The sequence below is a fragment of the Haemaphysalis longicornis genome, unplaced genomic scaffold (assembly GCF_048455015.1).
Source record: "Haemaphysalis longicornis isolate Haplotype H1 unplaced genomic scaffold, Haemaphysalis longicornis Haplotype H1 scaffold_9, whole genome shotgun sequence".
Classification (NCBI taxonomy): domain Eukaryota; kingdom Metazoa; phylum Arthropoda; class Arachnida; order Ixodida; family Ixodidae; genus Haemaphysalis; species Haemaphysalis longicornis.
Genome location: NW_027526460.1, coordinates 1,295,173 through 1,321,437, shown reverse-complemented (window position 1 = coordinate 1,321,437; position 26,265 = coordinate 1,295,173). Strand labels below are relative to the sequence as shown.

Here is a 26,265-nt window from a genome sequence, read left to right as displayed (position 1 = left end):
AACCCCACCTCCAAGAAGGGGGCGCACAAGAAAGAGAGAAAAAACCTTTCAAACAATTAATAGAAACCATTGATTGGCCACAGGAACCAGCCAATCACACACATGTCCCCACCTGCGGTCACGTGACCTAACACTCTCTCTTACACACTCATAGTGCGTTTCCTACGCACGCTGTTGCACCCGGCCAGGAAATACAGGCCATCTGCGGCCTAAAGTGAACCATCCATAACGTTTAGCGGGCGGCATCTGCACAAACAACAGCCAAGCCGAGGGCCCGGAGCGGTCCCCGCGCGGCTGACCTCCCTCCGCGCGACGCCTCCCACGACGTCGGGCGTCTGCACGCGCGGCGTGACAATGAGGATTGCTAATTCCCTCCCAGACTAAAGGGGCGCCGCCGGCCACCTGAACAGACCACGGGGAGAGACGCTGCCAGCCGAGGCGACCATCGTCGAGGCGAACGACCCGTCGACGAAGAGCGCCCGCCGCCGGAGTCGAAAATTTTCCAAACTTAAGGCACATTCCCACTGGCGATGCGCCTCGTCGCGCGACGAAAAGCGACGTCGCAAAGCGACGAGCCGGCCGTCGCTTTTCGGCGTTTTGCGACGGCGAAGCCGATCGCTCTCGGTCCGAATTTCCTCGTCGCGCGACGGCCCCGCAAAACCGGTAAGCCAATCATGGCCGCGGAGTAGGCTGACGTAGCCGGAAACGAAACATTTCTTTACATCCGGTATGCAAACGCTGCGGGCGGGCGGGCGAGCAGGGGCGAGGACGAGCCGCCGGAGCCGCCGCCGCCACCGCCGCTGGCTCGCTCGGCCAGGCGCTTGGCCCGCTATCGCTGTACCCGCCGGGTCGGGCCGGCAAGCAACTTCCCGTGTGCATCGGTTCTTTGGTCAGTGGCTTCAGCGTACGCGTGCACTAATCAACGAATAGCGTGGAACTCATCAGTGTGGAGGAGCGTGTATGGATTGTAAAAGCAAGTAATCATCGTATAGAGCTAGGTGGACAGCGAGACGGTAGGTTGACTTGCAGCCTCATCGTTATATCGGCGACTGGTAAACACGCGTAGAGTTCGGTGGCGTCAGAACTTTGCGCCTGTGAAAAGAAGCGACATTTGTGGGCCGTGATGCGGGTGTTGTGGCGTGAAAGCAAGCTTGTGCATTTCTTCGTGCAATAATATGTTGAAAAGAGCCTTCGTGAGTTTGTTATTTTCTGCTCCTCCCGCTACCCGCAAATGTTTTCGGCATTGCTCCAGGTTAGTAGCATGTGTTTTAGTTTGATTTCTACCTGCTTTTGTCGCGTAACATCATTTTCTTTGACTGCGAATGGTTGACGCACCAACGAGGTCGTACAAGTCGGGAAGCAGCTGAGCTGAACGCAGTCGCATCATCGCTCATCGCAAGTGCGAACACCCCCTCAAGGCCTCATCGCGCGACGCGCGCCGTCGCGCGACGAGACAAATCGCCAGTGGGAATGTGCCTTTTACACCGCGCGCGCTTTCAACACTAAGAGATACGATCATCTGGCCGCCCGTCAGCTTGTTATGCCGAATGACCCTGCCACCCTCGACGCGACAGAGGCACTCAGGCTAATCGCCCCAATCCTTTGACACACAAAAGGACGGGCACAACAGCTCTCCGCGGCTCCGAACTTGGCGTCCGCGCGGCTACATGAAAGGGGCACGGGAAAGTAGCCACCAGCGGAGGCGACGCCAATACATGGGCCACCGGCGGCCTTCATTAATTACATGCGGAGCCCGAACTTAACAGCGAGCAAGCGTTATCAACGCCAGAATTCTAGCGGCGCATTCCATTCCATGCGTGGCTTGCGTAGGGGAAACCGGGGATGTGCGATAGCGTGTTTTGACTCAGATAAGGGAGCTGAGGTAGCTTCGCATGTAGTACTAGCATAATTGTCCTCGGCTCCAAGATCGGTGCGTAATAAACAAGCGTCACCGCTACTCAAATCTCTCAAAAGCGACCAAAACAAAGCACACCCGACATTCGTGGACAGCTTCGGTTAGTAACTGATTTCTTGGCGTTTGCCTCGTCCCCTGGAGTGGTGCTGGGCTTCCGTTTTAAAAGTCCGTGGTTCGAATTCAGGCGAAACCCAGATTCTTTTTCTTTTTTTCTTCTTTTTTTGCGGTGAAAATTTGATCAGCTTTTCCTTTACACGGTGAACAAAGGGTGCCGAGTACCTTGCCTTTTAACCTACAAATGACGTTCGATGGTAACCTCAGCATCAAGGCAGCAATTTGTTTTGCTTACACTTTGAATTCATGAACCTGCAGTTGGCACATAACGTGAACGTTAAGTGAAGTAGCAAGTAAAGAATTAATTTGTGCGAAGTGCGTCTGACTACGTGCACACGAGGGACTTTAGGGCACACTAGCGTCGCGGACTCGCGGTGCCGCGCGCCGCTTGCCGACGTCGGCAGCCGAGAACGGCGCGTTTTCCTTGCCGCGCGCCAACCTTCAGTGCGGCAGTGCCTGTTCCCGCTTCCCCGCCGCCGCTTCCGCGAGCGCGCGCCGTCTCGGCAAGGAATCAGGATGATCAGGATGCATTTCGCCTGAGAGCTACTCGCTCGAGAGCGCTCCCGCAGAACGAGTGTACCGCGTGACCACCGTGGCGGCGAGTTAGTGTGGCCTTCACCGACGACGCGGCACCACGCCGCTGGCGGCCGTCGGCAAGGCGGCGCCGCAAGATCGACGCTAGTGTGCACGTAAGCGTCGAGCGTGCCGTCGGCAGGGCGGCACAAGTTGACGCTAGTGTGCATGTAGCTTTGCATGTAGTGTGCATGTAGCAGCTAAATGCACGATGGCTCGTCAGCTCGTTAGCGTCCTGCATTGTGGAGAGAACAGACCGTGCGCGAAATGAAAACCTGTAAAGTGCCGCAAAATCACCAGACTACGACTGGCGCACACAAAATGCTTCACCTTCGGAGCCAAGCTTGATCGTTCATAGGCCTCCTGCGCTGCGCAAGCGGCTTCCGGGCGGTACTTCCGGGTAGTACAAAGCTGCGCGGGTCCCATAGGATCGCGTGTTGACCGAAGCAAAACGAGCTCTATGTTCCTGATTGTTTTGCGACATGGTCACCAGCCCATCCCCGACGAGGCCGGTCTTTTCCGGCGATCAACTTGGAATTAGGGGAAAAAGCTTTGCAGCGCTAAACACGTTTACAGAGCCGACGAAAGTGCCGGGACGGTGACGGCGCTCTCCCACTCGCAGGTTCACTGACCATTTGAAGTGGAGCTTTTAGTTTAAACTAATACTCTAGGTGACAAGGACTTTTCAACAACAGCCGATCAAAAAATAAGAGGGGGGCGCAATCGGCGATGATCGCGCTTTGAAAAGCCAGCGAGTCCGGCGGACCGCTGGCTCGCCTGCTGCGGTGCGCCGCTCTTTTGCGTACCTGCGCACTATGCGTGCACTTTCACTAAACAGTGCTCGTTTGGGCCGCCGTTATGAATACATGTGCAGCGTTAGCTTGCCGTTTTGTGGCGTGTCTCAGTGACAAAATGCAGCGAGCGTCAGAAGCACGAAATCTGTTTTGCGATTCCGAAATTAGTGGCGGTAAAACAAGGTGGTCGGGTGAACTGGGAGGCCGCTCGCTTTCCTTGTTTGCTCTCACTTTACTTAATTACGCTCTTGCATTATTCCCAGTTCGCACTTAATAAGCTAGAATGAGGGTCAGCAACGTTTTGAATTGTAGGGCCGAATTGCATGCAGCCGACACGGCGGAGGGCTGGACGGCAAATCGGGTGGGAGGGGGAGGAGGGCTTTGAACACACACAAAAAATGAGCGAATTGCCAATAATATTTGACAATTTGGCGAAGTGTGAAGATGGGGGACAATTCAACTGTGAGCGGCCAATTCTCTGTTCTTGTCTCGCTGCCTAACTCCATTTGAGGACAAAACTGCCGTGTCGGCGTTCAGATCGTTAGTGATGACCCCTGCACTAGAAGATAACCAACAGAGTCAGTGATGATCGTATGTAAATTTCGGGACCGCGCGCCGTGCACGCGGCTGTGTTATGTTATGCAAATGTAAATCGTGCGGCGTAAAATGTTACGCAAGAATCATTTAGTTTGCAAAAATACAAAACAAAATTTCCACTCGTTTTCAAGGCGGTGCCAGGCCAGCAGTGTCAGCTGAGTCGGCTGCGCAATTCTTGCGTTCGCCCGCATGCTCCCGTGAAGCAACCTTTTGCAGTTACCACCAGCGTTCCGTATTTATGCTACTCGTGAAATTTCCTTTGTCGACAGCACGCAAGAAGATATAACGGTAATGGTCGTCAGGAAGTTAGACCACCCGACCTGGCGATACTGTCCCACGCCGCGACGACCGCGACAGCTCGCCCAAAAGAAAGCCGGTAAATCGGCTTGTTTTAGCGGATAATATTTTGTTTAGCCCCTGCAACTACTTTAAGGGCTATTTCATACAGTATGCAGTCATTTAAACACGCCACGAAGCGATTAAACTAAGTACAACCAACTTTCACTCTGGCTTGCAATTGAAAACACATGGAGGGCGGCGAGGGTCGTCTGCTTTTGTACTACCCAGAGGCGTCGGCCGGGGCGCTGCATGTCGCAAAAACTCCGGCGCAGGAAGCCTATGGCCATAGGCGTGCGCACAGGGGGGGCAGGGGGGGCAGCCGCCCCCCCTAATCATCTGAATGGGGGCGCCAAATTTGCCCCTTACCATATATGTAACACTTGGAAGTACAAATTTCTGCTCAGAAATCTCAGAAATATTTTGTATGTGTTGCAGTTCCATCGCATTGAAATAAAAATTTTACAACCATCCCTCTGCACTGCGTTCGGACCGCTAGGCCTTCAGTGGGAAGAGGTCGGGAGTTGGTGTAAAAGTGGGAAGGGGGGGGGGGCAGCGGTAAGACTCTGCCCCCCCCCCCCCCCCTAATCTAGAACTCTGCGCACGCCTATGCCTATGGCGCACCTGAAAAGGAAACGCAGGGCGAAGCCTCTCGGCGGGAGCCAATAGCGGCGCGCGCGTCGGCACATATCAGTCGTTGTCGCTACTTCGCTATAGAAGCCGGTGAAGGGACTTGGCCTCGGCATGGCTCCGCTGAGCCTCACCGGCGCCCGTCTAGCCGTGACGTCACTGCGCAACTTATGACGTCACTACGCAGCATAAAGGCTCGTGTAAGCGGCGTCGTACAGGCTTGCGCGTGGGTTTCGCCACCTGAGGAGCTCGCGAAAAAAACGCCAAGGAAAAATACCGAGCGCACGCCTCGTCGGCGAGCTCGACCTCTGGCAATACTCTTCCCAGCGTTATCTCTCGCGTGCTGTTCTCCTCGCCAGTGAACGGAATGCCAGTCATGGAGAATTTTCAGCAGCGTGTCCCGAAATCCGTGTGAGGTGCAACAGCCGGCTCTCCGACCAAGGGCTCTGCTGTTTCTCCAGCCATTTTTTCCCTCCCGTAGCCGTTGGCGACATCGCGTCCTCCAGATGACGATCTGCGTCGCGCCCTGCCCCTGGTCGACGCCGGCTTTGATCAAAGTTGTGTCCCGGTTTGGCAGGGAAGCCGCGTGCTTGTAGGGACATCTGCTTTCGCTGCAGGTTTAGTGGAAAATAGCCCGAGCGCTAGCTATAGATAGCCAACTAAGTTAGGCGCCAGGCACCGAGGAGTGTGTGACTGTGCTGCCATGGTTTCAAGTAGGCAATGATGATTGTCTGCCAGACGTGCTCCCTGATCTGGTTTGGCAAACACCTATAGCCGGTGAAGTCATCCGGTGATGCCCACCCGCGAAATGTGGTGGTGCGCTCTATACCCTTTTTCTTCGAATCAAGCCGCAATAAGAAAAACTTGGAGACGAAAAGTGACGCCTGGGCTATCACATGACAGCGGCAGCGATGGCCTGGTCCGTTTGCACTGCAGCAAATGCTCGCTACAGCGAAGTGTGGTTTGAAACGGAGTCAGCGAGACTCTCGCCGCACTGCATGGGTCCTGTATTTTGGACTTGGTCACACCTGCATGCAGGGTTCTTATGGAGCTCCAGCCCCCACCGTCGTGCACGGCGACCAAAGTAGCCACCTGCACCGGAAACCATCCAAGGATTTTGTCTGGAACCCCGAGAATCCTGTGCGGAGAGCGCACCTTGGCGGCCCGTTTCCCTCCTGTCATGCGTAACGGGGCTGTTGAGCGAGCTCGCGCTCCGCGACGCGACGGAGTCGCACCACGAACCAGGGGAGATTCGCGGGCGAAACCGCAGGCCTGGCTGCTCCAGTACCAGCTCCGTGCCACCAGCGCTGCCACCCGAAACCGGTGCGCTAAACACCCCCTCGACAGGATGCGAATTAGCTGCTGCGGCACCGTTCGTGCGGCGAAACGATTTATTGCCCAAGCTGGGTCGTTTTGCAGCACCAGTTAATTGCGCCTGAGCAGCGAATCGAAATGTGAATTCGCAGCATTTCAGTATGAATGTATACACTTTGTTTCCTATAGGGCACTGTTGTTGTTCTGATCAAAATATGACCGTCTCGCTTTTTTCACCACAACTTTACATTTTGACGTATTTTTTGTGTGCTGTTATCCGCAGTACCCGTTGGTTGACACGCTACTCCTACGCAATATATTGGCTCCTGATGCCATTGGCGGTGCCGAGTCCAAGGAGCACAGCACATCGGTGACTCTTGAACACCCGACGACTGTTCTTGCGTGCGTTGTAGCGCGCCGAAAGGGGTGCGACGTCCTACTCAACAAAGCCACCACATAAACACGCACTCTAGTAGCTCTTGACACGAATTATAATGGGAAGAGAGAACATTGTTCAATGGAACTGTAGAGGCCTCCTTAAGAATCTTGACCTGCTGCATGAGATACTGCATTCTAATTAGCCAGGCGTCATGTGTTTGCGAAAAACTCGTCTTAATAGTAAACAGACTTCCTTAATAGTTGGTATGTGGCATTTAGAGAGGACGGGGATGGCTGCTCGCACTCTTCGGGCGGTGTGGCCATTGTTGCACGAAAATGTGTAGCATGTCGTAGCATCATTTTAACACTGTCCTTGAGGCTGTAGCAATTCATAGTGTTGACTGGGCTGTTAATGGTATGTTCTCTTTACATCCCTTGCTGAGCCTAAAGGTGCCGGTTCGATTCCCGGCTGCGGCGGCCACTTTTCCGGTGGAGGCGAAAAGCGAAAACACCCGTGTTAGAGATTTCGGGGGACGTTAAAGGGGCCATGCAGACAAAATACAAGTTTGTTTTAGTCAAAACACATGACGCTTGGCTAATTAGAATGCAGTATCTACAGTTCCATTGAACAATGTTCTCTCTTCCCATTATAATTCGTGTCAAGAGCTACTAGAGTGCATGTTTATGTGGTGGCTTTGTTGAGTAGGACGTCGCACCCCTTTCGGCGCGCTACAACGCACGCAAGAACAGTCGTCGGGTGTTCAAGAGTCACCGATGTGCTGTGCTCCTACTCGTCTTAATAGTAAACAGACTTCCTTAATAGTTGGTATGTGGCATTTAGAGAGGACGGGGATGGCTGCTCGCACTCTTCGGGCGGTGTGGCCATTGTTGCACGAAAATGTGTAGCATGTCGTAGCATCATTTTAACACTGTCCTTGAGGCTGTAGCAATTCATACAGTGTTGACTGGGCTGTTAATGGTATGTTCTCTTTACATCCCTTGCTGAGCCTAAAGGTGCCGGTTCGATTCCCGGCTGCGGCGGCCACTTTTCCGGTGGAGGCAAAAAGCGAAAACACCCGTGTTGGAGATTTCGGGGGGGGGGGGTCTAGGTCTTTTTGGTACAGGGCGATTCAGTACAGGGCGTTTCGGTACGGTCTTTTCGGTGCACGGACGTTTCGGGACACGGGCGTTTCGGGACACGGGCGTTTCGGGACACGGACGTTTCGGTACAGGACATTTCGGTACAGGGCGGTTCGGTACAGGTCGTTTCGGTGCGAAAACGAATTCGAACGAGCGTTTGAGGCGAGGCGGCCAAATTCGCGTGCGTTGTTAACATGGGAGTTGCAAGCACGCAAATCGAACCTGTTTATTACAACTGTTGCTTGTATTTCTGCCTTATTTTAGGCCAGTAGAAATTTATGCGGCCTTGCCAAAAAAAATGCCTATTTGCGTAACCGTAGCCAGAAAACGTATAGCTCGTTCATTACTTCGTTTCTTTAGCGACAATATCATCATGTATTTTCTACCCGCCGTATTTTCTAAGGCGTTGCGCTGCTAAGCACGAGGTCGCGGGTTCGATTCGCGGCCACGGCGGCCGCTTTTCTGATGGAGGCGAAAAGCCAAAACACCCGTGTGTACGAGATTTCGGCGCACGTTAAAGTTTCTCAGGAGGTCAAAATTAATCCGAAGCCCTCACTCTACGGCGCGCCTCAACCCCTGCGTTGCGGCGGCGCGTTAAAACACTACAATAAAAAAAGAAATACTGAATATTCGTCCTCTCGCGGGGCTGAATTTTTTATTTGCGCCCTGGCGTTTCCCATCCCGTCGTCGCCCGCGTGATCTCTTGCGCTTCGGCGCATTCTGCGAAAAAAACCATCGGCAGCGGGAGGCCGATCTTTGGGCGAGCGTCTTAGGCAAGCTCCGCCGCAAGCCATGCACGCTCCTCCCCACTCCCCGTGCGTCCAGAGAAATTCTGGGAAGACAGGTGGCTGACCCCACGGGGAACCTCCATTGGGATTCCGCAGCCCCTTCAGTCCAAAATTTTGGTCCAGAATAAAAAATTTACGGGTTTAAGTAGTTTTTGCTGCATGAACATATCAGTTAATTCTTTATTTTGTTTTTATTTTGATTTGATTTTGCACAGGATCTCTAGGATCTATTTTTTTAAGACGGCTTCTGAGCTCATATTGTGATTATTTAACGCCTACTTACGAATCCGCATACTTTTCAAGCGATTTCTCCTGTAAATATTTGTTGAGGATAGTTCCTCGATCCTGTTTCATTTGTTTACTTTTGGCATAAATGTTATTTGAATCGATTATCCAATTACTTAGACATTCTTTCAAATTTTGTTCTGAGTAGCGAAGTTCTTTGTCACAAAAGTACCGCATGTAAACTTCAGAGGTACCAATGAGCCGCGATCCAACGTGGCTCCTATTCGGGGACGCTGCTTTGACGTGCATGTTTGCTGCGGGAAATATTTCGTACGCACTAAGCGCTCATCCGGGCTATTAAACTAAGTAAACACCCATCTTATAAATAAGAATGAAATGGTTTAACAGTGCAGTTAGAAACATTATCCGTCGGAATAGTAGCGCTAAAGTGTTACACTGGGTTTTTCACTTACATCATCCCACGCGATTTGAGTTGCAGCGGCTCATTTTAACCTGCAGCATGCCTGTTGCAGCCTGCACTTGTTTTTATATATATATATATATATATATATATATATATATATATATATATATATATATATATATATATATATATATATATACCATGTATAATGTCGTGCCGACACCTGCTCCTACGAACATCATTTTAACGGAGTGTGGCTCAAAAAAGTACTGATTATGGAGAGCAGCAGATGACATTGGTCTCAGGTCACGACCATAGCAAAACGCCAAGAATTACAGTTGAGCAGTCCTTGCGAAGATGAATAACTGTATGTATGCTGCATAAAACATTGCAGAGTGCTTTCAACGTCATTACACAGCATTTCTAAATTTGATTCACAAACACAATAAACCCGCCGCAGTCCCTGCTAACTACGAATAAGTCGGGACGGAAGCGTGTGGCAAGGTACAATAGGTGCCTTCCGTAATGCATTGCTAATAACACCTCAAGTACTTGCGTTATCAGAAGAAAGCAACGCACACAAATGCGGAAACACAAGAAATTGCAATTTCTTCGTCATTACGTTATAAAGGGACAGGTTCCTTCCCCGTGCGGTGGGACTCATTCCCGCAGCCGTTGTCGAAGGGTTTCCGCAAAGTGCAAAAAGAAAATATTTACCTCACTGGTTTTCCAAAAAATAAATAGGTGATAATAAGTCGCCAAAAAACGAGCGAAAAAAAAAACACGATGATACTGTCACTGATTTGTTATATAACATTCTGGTGATAATAGGTCGCTAAGAAACAAAATAATGAACACTTATAGGTTGTCTGAATGCTACAAATATCGCAGCTAATATTTAAAAAAATCAACAGAGGGTTTTTTGTGAAGGCCGCATAACCAACTGCTGGCCTAAAATAACGCAAAATTTCGAACAAGAACATTTGGGATAAATGGGTACAAATTCCCTGCTTGTAACCACCCAGTAAACAACACCCGCAGCCTAAAGCGCTCGCCGAAATTCGTCTTTGTACCGAAACACCCGTGTCCCGAAAGGTCCGTGTCCCGAAACGCCCGTGTCCCGAAACGCCCGTGTCCCGAAACGCCCGTGTCCCGAAACGCCCGTGTCCCGAAACGCCCGTGTACCGAAACGCCCGTGTACCGAAACGCCCGTGCACCGAAACGCCCGTGCACCGAAACGTCCTGTACCGAAACGTCCTGTACCGAAAATACCGGAGCCGATAAAACACAGAGGGGTGAAGATTTGTCCCCGACCGTCGCATGTGTGCGAGTTATTTGTTTCGCACTTTTCACGTTTATACTCCGTGCTTTGTTAGTTTTACATGAATTAGTTGTTTACTTCCACGTTCTCATGTTTGTTAAGCATGCATGTTTATATTTGTTCTATGTTTCCATATTTCTTTAATTGCTATTTCGTCTCATGCAGATAAAACGAAAAATTGCGAGCAGTGATAGAAACTCTGCCACAATTGTCTAAACGTGCGAATAATTTTTATGAAATGTTTTATTTTCCTTAGTAAACGTTTATCTCTTGTTTGTGACAGTTAATAGTTATACATTTTAGTTAATAGTTTCAGGTAATAGTCAAGTATATCATCATGCAAAAATCGTCTTCGGAGGAGGTCGAGTTGCCATCTCAGCTTCTGGCTACGCCCCTGGCTGCCGCCGGTGTGTTTCTGCTGCCCGCGCGTGCCGCCGAACAAGGTCACTGAAGTTCCCTGCCCGGCGGCAGCTGCGGCGGCAGCTGCTGCGTGATGCCATTTCGCGGAATGCGCCGTTCGCTTTCGCCGTCTGTGCATCGCTGGCCGGCGTCGGCTGATTTCCTGGCCGGGCTTTGGCCCTGGATGCGGGCTTTGTGTGCATGTCAACGCATCAAGGCACGGAAGAGGGAACCGTGCCCGCTTCTGTTCTGCTCGCTGCCTGACCTGCACTGCCGGAGATCGATGTAGTCACGGTCACCGTTTGTGCGGCAGCTATCCGTCCGGGGATCTTGCCCGAGTGATTTCTCTGTGCCACGTTGAGCACGCCTGCTTGGGCGTCGTGGACCTGTCAAAGCATGCGTGGCAGGCATCGGTGCAGGGGTTTATCCGATTTTTGGAGGGGGTGTTTAAATCACTGCGCGGTATGCTCGTCGTTATGGAACCTTTTTTTCGGGTGGGGGTCGCTGCATCGGAGTCCCGCTCCCTGGATTGTTCCTACGCCCTTCACTGAGCTATGGCCCGGCGCGAGTCTTAGTGGGTTGCGACGTCATCTTGTCGTTTTCGGTGGTACCCGGTGCCTCCCTCTGCGACGGTAGCGGGGATGAGAAGGCAGCCTGCCCGCGTGACTTATCCACGGAGCAGCCATTCTGTCCCACCGAGCCAGACGACTTCTCGCATTACTCGACTGCGGTCTCGACAGCGGAGCCGCAGTGAGCGCGCACCGGCGGGGCGTTATGTGCGCAGCCTTGGCGTTGAATGGGCCGTTGAAAGGAGCCCCGTCGAAACACGCGGGGGGCTGCATGCAGCGGGCAGGTACGGAGAGGAGGACGTCGTTTCTTTCAACGTTTCCCGTGCACGGCGCAGCGTGTTGCGGGAAGATGTACAGAGGGCAACACCCTTGTCTATAACACAGGTTTTGTACATAAAGCCTTATCTTGCCTCGGCCGAAAATCATTTGAAGAAAACTATTGTGTCATTATGAAGTCTTGACAATATATATTGACATCACCGTTTTTTGTGACAAGTTTGAGTCTGCAGTTTTGAGAGGTAACCAGTTCAAATTGAACTCAGTGTTATAGACAAGGGAGTTGCGCACTGTACGACTGGCCGGGGAGACGGCGAATGCGTGACTGCTTGTTCCTCCGCGCCTTTCACGAGCGAGAAATGCGCCTGGCTGCAACGGCCCCGCTACTGCGGCCACAGCTGGGCTGAGCGGAGACTCGTGTACGCGGGAATTTCAAACGCCGGAGCAGTCGCAGGACAATTTTGTCCGCACATGCGTAGCCGTGCCGCATATTTCGAATGATATCTAACAGTGCAGATATTCTTCCCCGTATGCACTGCATGCGGGGAGGTGCTGTGGACAAGGCGGAAAACGAGTGGCACTGTTCTGTTTGTCGGTTGGCTACGTTACGCACTGCCTTTGTCACGCGTACTAGTTCACTCTATCTACTACTGCTGTGCGCGCGGAAAAGCCGGGAGAGACGAGTCCGGGAGAGCGCTGTGCTAGCTGTGCATCGCTGCGTAGGAAATGCGTAATGAGAAGAGTGGGCCGTATCAACTTCCGCCGTGCGGAGACACGCGCGTCCCGGCCGGAAGCGGCCCTTGCGCCGCCGAGGAAGCGCACACTAGCAGCTTCGGCAAGATGGCCTCCTTTTTCTCGCCACCAAGGGCGGTTTGGTCTGCCCGAGACTGCACAGCCCGGGTCCCGCGAAACCTCCGTGCACGATCTGCTTGCACATTGGACAAAGCATACTGTACAATTTTGTAGCCTGTGGTGTCCATAGCACTGCTTGGCTAGTGCGGTCCCGCAGGGCTCGGGGGCTGTGACGACGACGACGATGATGATGATTAAAGGCCTCCCCTTTGAATCGGGGTGACGGCGTGCTCCATCTAGCCTACCTTAGTAGTTTGAATTTAAATTTAGTCCCTCAACTCGGATTTCTTTTTAATTCTGTCCTGTCGCGACCCCTGGATGGGATAACATTTTATCGACTTCCCTGTTTATTTTTCACTAATATCTAGCCGCTGCTTAGTAATACCTACTACTGACCAGTTAATGCTTCCATCAACTGCGGAGCCCAGTGCCTCAGGAAGTAGACTTTCCCCCCAATTCTATCCGGCTGAATCTTTTGGCATCCTATTACTATGTGGTCGATTGTTTCTTTATCCCTGCCACATCCCACACATGTCTCATCATGTGACGAATATTTGCTCATGTAAGTTCGAGTTCTCAAGCAGCCAGCCCGCGCCTCCAACGCACTCCCTTTATTGTTGTCATAAAAGTTATCTTTCCGGATCTCTTGTTTGCTTGCTTTTTAGATTCCCAGCGATCCCTTCTTTTACACCCTCTCTTTCCACATGAGCGTCTCTGTTTCCTTCACTTGCTTTTTAACTGCCCCCTATTGTTTTAAATGCAGAGCATTTCAGTAACTCACGATGTCACCCGCGTTGACGTCCGTCGTAGTCCGCACCGTCGTTGTCCGCACCCCTCCCCCTACACTGTATAAAAAAAATACTATCCGGCGCCTGGTTTCGATCCCTCGACCCTGCGGGCGGAACGCAGTGTACATGGTGCTCTACCCACTGCGCCACAAAGCCGACACAGAATGGGAGGCTACGAACGCGCCTTATATCCTTGACTCATTCAAACTATGTCAAGAAGCCGCTGATACAACGCATTCACTACCACCAACTCCCCAAACACTAAACGTTAACGCAATACACCCACCCCCATGCGACGCATTTACTCGAGTCCCCCTCGCGGGGAAATGGGCCCAATTTTATTTGCCGCGGTCCAGTTATATTTACTCGCCAGCTTTCACGTCCTCTTCCGCCATTGGGTGCCCACACTTTTAAGGTACCTGTGCACTCTGGCTGCCCAGTTCTTCTCATCTAAATGTCTAAGCCGCTCCTCAAAACGTACTATGTCCCAGCTCGAAGGGCGCTCTGTAGTGGTGGGAACTGGTTGGAGGGGAGGGGTTGGCCTGCATGTCGTCCGGAGGGCGTGTTCACTGTTGGCGAGCATTGAATGTGCCCTGCTGGTTTTCGAATGAGGTTTGAACACCTGCACAGTGTGAGGGCAGGGCCATTGAAGCGTTGACATCGCGTTAAACGCGGCACGTTTTGTTTGGAGAGAGGTGCCTCCCTTCTTCCCATCTCCCGCAGACGGCGGTGGTCTCGTCGCATGGGTGAAAGCAGCAGTCGCTGGCGGGACATGCAAGGGCAGTGTCTTGGGGCACTCCTGAAGCCGCGAACCAGCAGGGGTCGGCGCTTAGCGACCGTCCAAGCAAGCAAGCCCACTTGGTTCGCTCATTTACGAACGAACGCTGCTATCATGCGCCTCCTGCCTTTTCCGAGTGGCGGCTGCATCTGCGGTGGTGCTACGATGCAGCGCCCGTCCTGTCCCCTCCTGTCTTTTGTGCCGAGTTTTACTGACGCTGCGACATCGCGGAATTCAGGCTATTCACAGCGACGGTTGCCGATTGTCGTAACAGCCGTGCTTCTGCAGAATGAAGGCAGAGTATGTCGACGCCAGCGAGCACGGCATCTGCTCACGGTCAAAATTCACGGTTCCCAGGCATAATTTCCGTGCAGGCCGCATGACGTGGGACTGACATATTTTCGCTCGTTTGGCGCGTACATGTGCACCTATCGCACCGCATTTTTGTCTCGTGCGGTCTACACTAGTTCGGAGACGTTCCTCGTGCATGCTTTGCCGGCGCATCGAACTAAGTACGTTATCTCCAGGTCGCTCGCGCACAGATCTCTGGGATGGCCGCTTTCGTGCCACAGCTGTGTGCAGCTGCTCGCATGCACGCCGGCAGCTTTGGGCTGTGTCGCCTGGTCGTCGCTGCCTTGGTCTTTGGCTGTCGCGGGCCGGGCAACGCCACCCAGACGACGAGGCCCCGATTCGACTCTTGCCCGACAGGCTTCGCGTGCGGTGCCATCAGCGCACGACACAGGCATGTCCGCGAGTAGCTTCGAGGCCTTGCGTTCTCTTGACGTTCGTCAACCAGCGCACGCGAGGCTTGCCTGACCGCTTGTTCGTTCCGACAACGCCATCGGCAACTTGTAAATGAACAGCTTTGCACAGCGGCTCGATCCTATCGCCGATGTGAACGGCGGCGGCGCATATTCGCTCGGCGGGTGGGCGTCACACGCACTGAGCTGAGCTCAAACGGAACGTAGGCCTTCTCACATTTAAGACAGGCAGCTTGAAATGGCAGCAAATTGAGAAGCTGTCCTGTCCTCCATGGGCAAATGAAGGCACAAGCAAGAGTGTGGGTCTGCGGAATCTCTATGAATGCTATGGAGGCGATGGAAACGGCCTGCTAGCTTCCTAGTCGGTCTCATGAAGTTTCGGTCAGTCGTCATGATTAATTCTCTCGACAGCAGATCTGTGAGGGTGTCAAGTATCGTTCGACTGTACTCCTGGCTCGGATCATGATCTAAGGGCTGGCTGGTATAGTGGCAGTGGTTGTTAAGCATCTCTATATTTCCTCCGTGGTGAGACGCCAGCGCCTTCAAGTTTAATGACTGTGCAGAGTAACAATTTTTATTCCGGGCGGTCACGTTTTTGCGCTTATTCGATTGTGTCGTCATTTTCGTATGCAAATGTAGTTCGGGAGGTGCATGAAGTGCGTGCATGCGTGCGGCACCATGCGCAGCACGAGAGTGCCTCGCAGAATGGGGTGCACGCTGGAATTTTTTTTTTTTTTTTATTGCGAAAGTTTGCTCTGCAGCATAAAATGGTGGAGGCGAGTGTGTTTAAATGTACGTAAGCACGAAGTTTTCACTAAGAAAGTCTAAAAGGCTCCGGTGATACGGGCACGCTGGAATTCCTCTTCGCCTAATCGTGCATGCACCGGCGCAGTGAGAACACCTTGCACCCTCGCTCATCATAGAAGGCACAAATTGCACTCAGTTGGCCGACCTTCTTCCACGACCAACCTTCACAGCTTCCGCTACGCGAGCGATCAGCTATTCTGCTATGGTTTCGAGGTTCGGCTAATTAAATCCCTTTACAAGCCGTGCAGGGAAGCACACTGGACTTGAAGTAATTGCTTCGATTTCGAGATACCGTCCAAAACAGCAGCTGTCCAAAATTGTTTTTTTCTTCTCGCGCCTTGAACGTTCAGCCAACCTCGTCACTCTGCTGCCCTCGGAGGTTCGAGCGCTTTCCGCAGTGCTCGGGAGCTTTTGCTCGGCTCGGCCTCCTCTGTTCACTCGCACCACCTGAATTCAGAACAGCGCTAAAAGGCGGGACCACAACACACGGCGCTGCAGACAACGGCTCGTTTTGTTGTTGTTGTTGTTGTTGTTGTTTCACGTCTTTATTTCACTTAAATTGCCCCTGGGGGGGGGGGGGGGGGGGGGGCTGCTGTGAAATGAAAAAGGAAGAGAACAAAAACCCCTTAAGGGATCAAAAATGAAGAGACGAGGTGTCCTGGGCAGTTGCGGATCGGGGGCCCACGGCGCCCTTGTCCATTGCGGAGGTCTTCCGGTGTGCCCCTCAGGCGGTATGCCCGAGTGCGAGGAGCCTGGCGCCAGTGGGCGGAGCAGCTGGAGCCAGAAGGAACTCGTCCAATGCCCGCTTTATTCCGCGTCCTGCGAAATATACCCAAGGAGGGGAGAAGATAGGAAAAGTAACTACAACGAAATGCAAAGACCCGGGAACTATACACGTGCAGTGAGCAGTGCAGACACTACATCAAACGCGTGGCAAGAATTCAGGCGTCACTAAATAAAGCGTAGCTTATTTAGTGACGCTAACTACAACGAGCCGTTGCTGTGAGTCTGCAGCGCCGTGCGTTGTCGTCCCCGCCTTTTAGCGCTGTTCTGAATTCGCGCAGTGCAGCGTCCTACCCTCAGTGGCTAAGGCGTTGTGCTGCTGAGCACGAGGACGCGGGTTCGATTCCCGGCCGCTCTTCTGATGGGAGCGAAAGGTGGTCAAAATTAATCCGGAGCCCTGCACTACGGCGCGCCTCGTCGCCTGCGTTGCGTCAATCAAACCAGCGTCCTGACGCAGTGCCTCCCACCGTCTTCCTGCTGGTGCCGCCTCTGCGGTGCGATGCGGCCGCAGAGGATAGGTTCACTTGCTTTGGTGGAAGGTGTCCTTGCAGCAGCAAAGAATTGCTGGCTCTTCTCTTGTTGCCGCTGTTGACCAAACCGCGCGTCCGAGCCGAAGGATGACTAAACGTTCAAGCGTTACTTGATGGAATTGTTTGGAAAGGTCGCTACGAGATCTCACACCGCGTCTTGGCTGCCCGCGGGTGAAAGCGCCGCAGCGTCTTGGTTAGTGGAGAGCTCCGTACCCGAGACTGCATTCTGCTGCGGGGATTTTGACTCGACGTTGCAGTAAACGCCCTCCGCGGGTCACTGCGAATCGATCTCTCGAGGCGGGAGGAATGCGGGCTCACGGCAGCGTTGGCCGCGCATTTCCTCGTCCGGGTCGCCTTGACCTGTCCCGGAAAGCGCGCTGCCGCCGCGACGAAACAGCGGCTCGTCACATGTCCATTAGCTTCGTGCGCGGCATGAGCTCCTTGCGCGCAGGTGGGCGTACACCGGCAGCGCGCTTGGATGTCCCGAACATAGTTTCTTACAGTATACTTACTAAGAAACTCTATGGTCCCGAACGCTGCGCACGCGTTGTATTTCAATAACCGCTCTTGTCTTTGCGCGTGCGTCAGTTTCGCTTGGAGACGACGTCGAAAAATTCCGCGTGTAGGGGCAATTGGTGTTCGAATGATGTCCCGCGTTCGCACGCAGAGGCTCAGGCGAGGTTGCAGGCGTCTGGAAAATAGCGGCGCCATTCACACGCAGTTTCCCGTTCCTTCTTCAGGGCGGGGCCACCTCTTTGTGGTGTCAAGCACTTGCAGCGTCTAATCCATCCGGCAGGCGTGTTCGGATGCAAAAAACTCAGCACGAAATTTCCGAAGGCAAATGGCAACGAAATGCTGGTACTTATTGCTTTATGTGTGCGTGTGTGTGTTCGTAATTCTTCGTACGCGTTGGTACCTCCCAGCAAGAACACAAGAAAAGCACCCGTTTAGTAAAGTTCGTTACAAACGACAAAGGGTGTTTTCAGTAGCGTTTGTCCCGTTCCTCGCACTGCACGCGTCGCGTCCTCTGCAGTCGCGTCTCAATCCGGGCCAGGGGCGTGGCTGCGCGAGAGGGCAGACGTCGTCGTCGTCTCGTCTGTCAGGCTGGCGATGCATTGCCTCCGCCGCCGCCGCCGGCGTCCTTATATGGACATCTCTTTCCCTCGACGACTGCGTTGCGTCGTCCTGTCGCGCGGCGGGACACGCAATACGCCCGGGAATGTTGCTGCAGAACCTGCCCGTCCCGCCAAAGCCGCTAGGGGCAGCGAGGAGGAGGGTGCGTGGGTGGGTGTGCCGGGTGGGATCGTTGCAAATGCGCTGTCCAGTTTTCGCCGTTTTTCCACCGCGCCTGTTGCTGGGCTCGCCCGTCGTACAACTACCGGCTTCGAGCGGGGCGAGGCACCACGGAAGAGGCGTCGAGCTCCTTCTGCTCTTTCGTTTCACCGAAGCACGGCGTCCTGCACCTTGGAGACGATATAATTTTAGCTAGCGAACGGCCTCCGATGTGTCCTTCAAACCGGACTGACGCCCACTGGAGGCAAAACACAACTGTTCGGTTCGAAACAGCCACGGCCGGCTTCTCTGTGAAGCCGGCCGTGGAAAGAACCTTTCCTAACAACTCACGCAGCTTCATTTCAGCCGCAGAATTAAAAATCTACACGTATGGGCCAGCACTGAAAGCCTCTTTTTCCGTGTTTTAACTGCGCTTTCGCACTGAAGCGATGCAATCAAACAAAATTAGAGCCCCCTCCCCCCAATGGTTTCTGGCCGGTGGTCAGCGTTATGGGACTGAGCCACTTCTTCGTCGGTTTTCGTTAGCATCTTGGCAGTGGCGTGCCTGGCTAACCTTGCACCCGGGGCCCCAGCAAATTTGTCACCCCCCTCAGCAATAATCAGAACAAATCAGCACAATTGCCACTATTTTATTTGGTATTACAATAATTCCTCTTATTTTATTTCCTTTATTTCATTCATTCTATTTCCTTTATTTTCTAAGTTAAAGGGACACTGAAGTGAATTTGTCAAGCCCCCGTTTTTGCTTGCACTGCGTAGACTGGCTCAAATTAGCACACTTTTCATCGTTAATCCGGTTGACAAATCGGTAATTATTTTACAAAGCGCGAAAGAAGAAAAACTACCATGCGCGGTTTGCGGCGGCCGCACCAACTAAGGCTGTGACGTTGAGAGGAGGGGCGCCGTGATTGGACGATGCCCAAGGTTAGCAATCACACAAGTTTCGGTTTCGGTTCTGTAAAACATAACCAATGGCGTTGTTGGATGGGCATTCTCAATATCTCAGTAATCATCGTACCGCGCTTCTGCCATGTTGTCGGCTGTAAAATGCACAAGATAAGCCTCCCAGGACGGCTTGTAGTCGTAGCATTCACTAGCCGAGACCTACGCAGTGCATGAACGCCCTCCGCGTACCCGCAGACGCCCAAATGTCATGCGCTTTTCCCCCATATTTGGAGCTTGCCTCCCTCATGCCTGTATCGTAAAAAGCGTGTTCGCACCAGGCCAAGGGTCTGTGCATTCTGGCCTGTGCCCACTGCCTGCAAGCAGTCGGTGCTTATGGCAACAGCACGCCAACGAGAACTCGCTAGCGCGCCAGTGCCAGCCTGTGCGCGTTTTGTGAACTAGTTCGTGTAGCCATGCACGTCGCGGCCCAAAAAAAGGTGAACTCAATATAGAAAACATCGGCGGAAAACAAAAAAGTTAACTTACAAAAAAAAAAAAAAAAAAAGCACGTACCTGCGGGGATTCGACCTCGTAACTTGCAAAACATTCGCGGCGACATACCTACGCCTCAGACCACTGAGCCACGGAACGGGACGCGGAGGCATATGTAATATAGGGTATATATTGTACAACCGGTTTACATTTTTATTTAGTTTTGGCATTTCAAGCAGCTTAGGTGACTATTTGTTGTACTGCGATCGTGCAGTAAGCGTCGCCCGAGTTTCCACAATAGCTCACGTCTAGCAATTGCATTTCGTAGACGGAAAAGCGTTCGTAGATGCGTAGTCGTGCTGCTGACCGCTGTGCTTGTTCGCCCAGCGCAAAAAAGTGCTTCCCGCACCCTAGTTTTACGCTGTACGGTAAAAATATCAGTTGATTTTATTTCCTTAGTACCTATATTGACTTCGCTGACTCTTCTCCCGCCTTCAAGAGGCCTTATATTTTCCTACTGGCATACCAGTCAGCGAAGCGTCGTTGTGCAGCGCTTGTGTGAAGCGACCTTGACTTGGAGCTAGATACAGTGTACAAACAAACCAAGTAAAGAAAGGCACATTCTTCCATTCACAAACGTGTCCTGGCTTCGTTTCAACTAAGCGAACGAATTGCGACCAAGCAATTTTTTTTAACCTCCTTGATTGCGACGACCCGCCGGCGGCCGGCGGACGAAACGCTGGCCCGACTGACTCTGTCGGCCGGGGAGCCGTGCAGTAGCGCAGCCGTGGCGCAGCCAATTGCCAGCTCATCCCCTCCTGACGTCACACGAAAACGCCACAGAAAATGGGCGAGCGTAAAGAGAGGAGGACAGCATTTTCGAATTAGTTTTTCTACTAAATAAAATCGCGTAAACGCGCCTAGAGTGGTCGAAACATGGCCTGGGGACTCCGGACTACAATTTGCGCTAGTAATCCCGCAATGTTTACATATCACTTCAGTGTCCCTTTAAGTTTACCCACTCATTTTGTTTTGTTAAAATAAAAAATGTTGAAATAACAACAAAAGACGAATCTATTTTTGCATAGAAATGAACAAAAACTTCGCATGTTTTATTTAAAGCGAGGGCTTTGGAATACACAATACATAATACGAGCGTTCGATACAGTTAACCACGATGCAGAACTTATGGGGGTATTTTGGCAATAATGAGGGAAGACTGATGCTAAAGTAAGCATGCTTTGCTTCTTTTAATGTTTTTTTTATGAATACTCGTTTTTTTTTTCTCTGAAAGATCCTGGCTTGTAGATTACCTGAATATTTACCCTTACAGAAAAGCCGTTTGTTTTGGTTTTTAGAGCGCTAATTATTGCATTAAACCAATTCGAACTACGGTTCATTAAAATGATCTTTTCTGGAATATACAAGAACTGCTTTACACGTGTACCCGTTTTCGTCAACCAAACAATTTTCAAACAGTTTCATACATTTATTTATGAATCGGGTTGAGCAGCAAAAGTGGCTTTTCCATAGTCGCAAATTGTTTTTGGTTTGTTGGACGAATGATGAGATTTCATTCAGCGGGACAAAGGCAATACAAACAATACAGATATCGCTAACGTCAGGCATGTGGCTAATATTTGGAACAATGTCTGGGACACTTAGTATTAGGTGGAACATACAGATGAAGATGTCTTGTTTAGCTGGGTATTAAGTAAAAGCAGGCGCATAATAGAGAGTTCTGGCATAGCGTTACCGTTTTTACGTTACCGTGTTTGCGGGAGTCGACTGCGCAGCGCGAGAGTTACCGCGAACGGTAACTTACCGGCACAGGCTTCACCGTCGCCAGCGGCTTCCGGTAGCACGGTAACGCAAACACGGTAACGATATGCTAAAACTGCCTAATGATCGGAAAGTAGACGATTCCGATAGCGTTGTCACAGTCCTAGAGGATTTCCAGGTAATGTGAGGGAAATTAAAATTGGAAAAAGCAAACATGGCACGATTAGGAAATATTGTAATAAAATACATATAGTGCGTCGAGTAGGTCATTAGAAAATCCCGCGTTAGCGGATGGTGTAAAATAGCAGAAAAAAATATTGTTCTGATAGCCTGCAGTTATGCGAAAGGAAACAAGATCGAGCTTTGTAAAAAGATTAATCTAGAGACAGTTAAAATACGAACGTGTGGATCGGTCGCCGACGTCGATGATCGAAGCGATGACTCGCTGGCTCGTTAGCCGACGGCACATAGCCGACGACGGTCTACTCCAAGTAAACTCAAAATGTACAATATGTACACTTTATTTACATTACGTATTTACAACTCATGGCTCGTGATCGCAAACAAGAGGTCGGGCAAGGCCCGCGTCGAGCGGGGCTCGCCGCTCTCCACCTGTCCTCTCTGTCTCTGTGACCTCTATGTTTTCGTTCTCTCCGTTCGATCTCCAAAACACCAGACTTTCGGTTTTACCAATAAAACCCCGCCCACAAAAGGGACGTTACAACTTGAGAGTGAGGATGGCTCATTGATTAGCACATACTCGGCCACTGCTTGGCCACCAGGACAAAGCTATAGATTCAAAATAGTCACGTGACCCACCTCTCTCCCTCTCATACAGAAACCCAGAAACCCAAAGGTATTCAGCAAAATAAATGAAAACCAACCAACTAAAAGCAGACCCAACTCCGGTAATCGGCTCTCGGCCTATGTTTGTCCTCCGCGCCGCCAGAATTCCTTTCCTTTGTTAAAGGAGCCATGAAGAAAAAATGCAAGTTTGTCTTATAGGCCTCCTGCGCTGGAGTTTTGGCGACATGCAGCGCCCCTAGCGGCCGACGCCTCTGGGTAGTACAAAAGCAGACGACCCTCGCCGCCCTCCATGTGTTTTCAATTACAAGCCAGAGTGAAAGTTGGTTGTGGCGCTTTGTGGCGTGTTTAAATCACTGCATACTGTATGAAATAGTTCCTAAAGTAGCTGCAGAGGCTAAACAAAATAATATCCGCAAAAAGAAGCCGATTTGTCGGCTTTCTTTTGAGCGAGCTGTCGCGGTGGTCGCGGCGTGGGACAGTATATCGCCAGGTCGGCTGGTTTAACTGTTTGACGACAGTTACAGTTTTTTCTTCTTACGTGCGGTCGACAAAGGAAAGTTCACGAGTAGCATAAACACGGAACGATGCTCATCTTACATCCTGAGGTAACTGCAAATGTTGCTTCATCGGGAGCATGCAAGCGAACGCAAGAATTGCGCAGCCGACTCAGCTGACACTGCTGGCCTGGCACCGCCTTTGAAACGAGTGGAAATTTTGTTTCGTATTTTCGCAAACTAAATGATTCTTGCGTAACGTTTTACTCCGCTCGATTTACGAACGGCAGGGTACATAGCGAGTAGGTGGGGCAATAGCGCCAATTAAATAAACAAATTAAGCGCTATTAAAGGACGCAAAACATGCACCAAATCACACGCCCTGCAGAGATGTGTACTTCTATAACATCACATAACACAGCCGCATACACGGCGCGGGGCCCCGAATATTTCTATACACTGACTGTGTTGGTTTTCTAGTGCAGGGGTCGTACGCCGACACGCCAGTTATGACTTCAAATAGAGTTAGACAGCGAGACAAGAACGGAGAAGTGGCGTCCTCCAGTTGAATTGCCCCCCCCACCATCTTCACACTTCACCAGATTATTGTCAAATATTATTAGAAATTCGCTGAATTTTTTCTCTTTACATTCAAAGCCCCCCCCCCCCCCCCCCCCCCCCCCTATTTGCCGTCCAGCCCTCGGCTGTGTAGGCTGCATGGAACTCAGCCGTTGCTGACCCTGATTCTAGGCTATTAGGTGCGAACTGGGAATGTACGCCGCAAGAGCGTAATTAAGCAAAGTGAGAGCAAACAAGGAAAGCGAGCGGCCTCTTAGTTCGCCCGACCACTTTGTTTTACGGCCACTAATTTCGGAATCGAAAACAGATTTCACGTTTCAGACGGTCGCAGCATTTTGTCACTGAGACACGCAACAAAACGGCAAGCTAACGCTGCACCATGTATTCGTAACGGCGACGCAAACGAGCACTGTTTAATGAAAGCGCCCGCATAGTGTGCAGGTACGCAAAAGAGCGGCGTACCGCAGTAGGCGAGCCTGCGGTCCGTCGGACTCGCTGGCTTTTTAATGCGCGATCATCGCCGATTGCGTCACTCTTCTTTTTTGATCTGCTGTTTTTGAGAAGTCTTTGTCACCTAGAGTATTAGTTTAAACTAGAAATTTTACTTTAAATTTCACTTCGTACGACCATCGATCGGTGAACCTGCGAGTAGCAGACGCCGTCACGGTCCCGGCACTTTCATCGGCGCTGTAAACGTGTTTAACGCTGCAAAGCTTTTTCCCCTAATGCCAAGTTGATCGCTGAAATAGATCTGACGCGTCGGGGATGAGCTGGTGACCACGTCGCAAAATAATCGGGAGCGTCGAGCTCATTTTGCTTCTGTCAACACGGGATCCTATGGGACCCGCGCAGCTTTGTACTACCCGGAAGCCGCTTGCGCAGCGCCCCCTGGGCAGCGCAGGAGGCCTATTCGAAAGATTTCGTGTTTTATAGTAACCCCAGCGCTTGTCCAAATGCAAACGATGCTTTATTCACTGAGAAATTAATCAATTTAGGTAAAAATTTTGATTTTCCCGCTCATTCGTGCGTTTTCGTGGTCCCAAGTGACATCACAGGAACCGACCGCTCTGCAGCCTAGGGTCCCTTGATTCACGCATCCTCCGTACAGGGTGGAGACGCGTATGCGCTGGCGCCGCCATTTTGGTCCACTCGCTCGCTGCCGAAACAAGTCATATCAAAACCGCGCTAAAATTATCGCCGCCACGGGGTTAACTGGCGAAGTTTGAATCATCTTATCTGTTTCGCGTTGCTGGGTCTCCTGGGAAACGAGAACAACGCTTTGTGCACGTTGATGGCGCCACCATACCGTGGCGTGTCGTTTTCTGCCTTTTTTTTCGTTCTGGGAGAAAATGGTTTCGTGAAACATAGTGCTCGCTCGACAAATATGTTCACGTAAGACACCGTCGCGTCAATCAATCGGCCAGTGTCGTCTGAGACAACCCCAAAGCCCCGCAGTTCTGTGCAGCTAAACAAGCATAGTGCTGTGCAGCTAAACAAGCATAGTGCGCGCAGTACCAACAACAGCAGTGCGAAGCGGTACTTCTGTTTACATGTGCTATCGTAACTTACACTTACCACCATTCTTACGGCTTTAAAAAGAATGTGCCCTAAATTTAAGCGCAAATAGCTCGTTCGGCAAGCTTGTAAGCTCTGCCTAATTTGCGTTTACTTTCGCCGGCCTCCGCCAATCGCAGAACTGGCTCGAATGACATCATAGGTTCTGTTGCGGGAAATGAGCTAGTGGGTCGCATGGCCATTCCATTCTTTCCTAATTATGTAGCTTATTTGAGCGAAGTTTACGTTAAAAGTGGTGTCAGTATGATTTAACGAGGCAAGCTTTTGAATGAACCAAACTTGTTTTCTCTTCATGGCTCCTTTAACACGTGGAGCGCCTAACAAAGCCTGGTCGTCCTCCCTGAGAACTCTGAGCAGTGCAACTGTCTCAGACTGAACGTCTGGTGACTTCTTTTTAAGTCTGACCCACACCGTGGTCTGACCAAATGTTTGACCCCTTGACCGACCTTCAGCTCCCGTCCGCTTCGTGGATTCTCGGGCGGTAATCCTTATTCGAAAGCTTGCATCGCCTTCAGCCATTATGGAGTTACTGATGCGTTTGTAGTTCCGTTTACATTGACCTGACGGGGGCCGTTGAGTTAAAATAAACAGTTTTTGGACTCGACGCACTCGTGTATAAAGGGGCACTGACACAAAAATTTTGCATCTTGTTTTTTTTTGTTGCGATAAGTAGCTAGTGACCTACTTATAACCTGTAGAAACCTCATTTGCTTCAGCGTGCGACGGTTGTTTAGAGGCATTTTCAATGCGGCCAGTCGCAGTTTCGGTTTCAGCGGGTGCTGGATTTTGTGTGAACAAAGCTGACCACGTGACCGTCGGAGGGATATCACAGAGCAGAGCCGCCGTAGCACTGTCGAATCCGCATCGACGGCAGTTTCTGGGAATGCCCCCACGTACTTATCTCGTGAGGCGCTTAATTAAAAAGCGACCGTGGATGTGATGCAGGCGCTGCGAGTGCAAATGCTATTGCGGCTAAAGAACGACGCGCGACGCTCAACGTTGCTCGAGACGGTGGGTGGCCCAAGACGCGCGCTGGGAGCAGCCGGCCGGTCTGCCTACAGGTCCGCCTACAAATGTGTTCGGCCTAGCACTGCGGCGGATATTCGAGTGCCGCTCTCGTAAGCGGTGCAGATGACAATTTTTAATGCAACCCGCCATCGCATCATTAACTCCTTTCTCATGTAAGCCACCATGGGCGGGACTTGGGGACAATTTCGTGCAGCGGTAACAAGCTATCACTTGAGCTACCTGCGCCGGCCTGGGCCA

General features: G+C 51.5%; 1 protein-coding gene and 1 long non-coding RNA gene across 2 annotated transcripts in view; both read left to right on the top strand.

Annotated features, from left to right (window-relative positions):
* The window catches only part of Chd64 (transgelin calponin-3), a 59,236-nt gene that overhangs the window by 18,202 nt on the left and 14,769 nt on the right, over positions 1-26,265 (top strand). The window lies entirely within an intron of this gene.
* LOC144151533 (uncharacterized) lies at positions 1,654-16,293 on the top strand. The gene is made up of 3 exons (XR_013318891.1): positions 1,654-2,718; positions 5,998-6,282; positions 10,860-16,293. It is a non-coding gene; the product is annotated as an uncharacterized LOC144151533 (long non-coding RNA).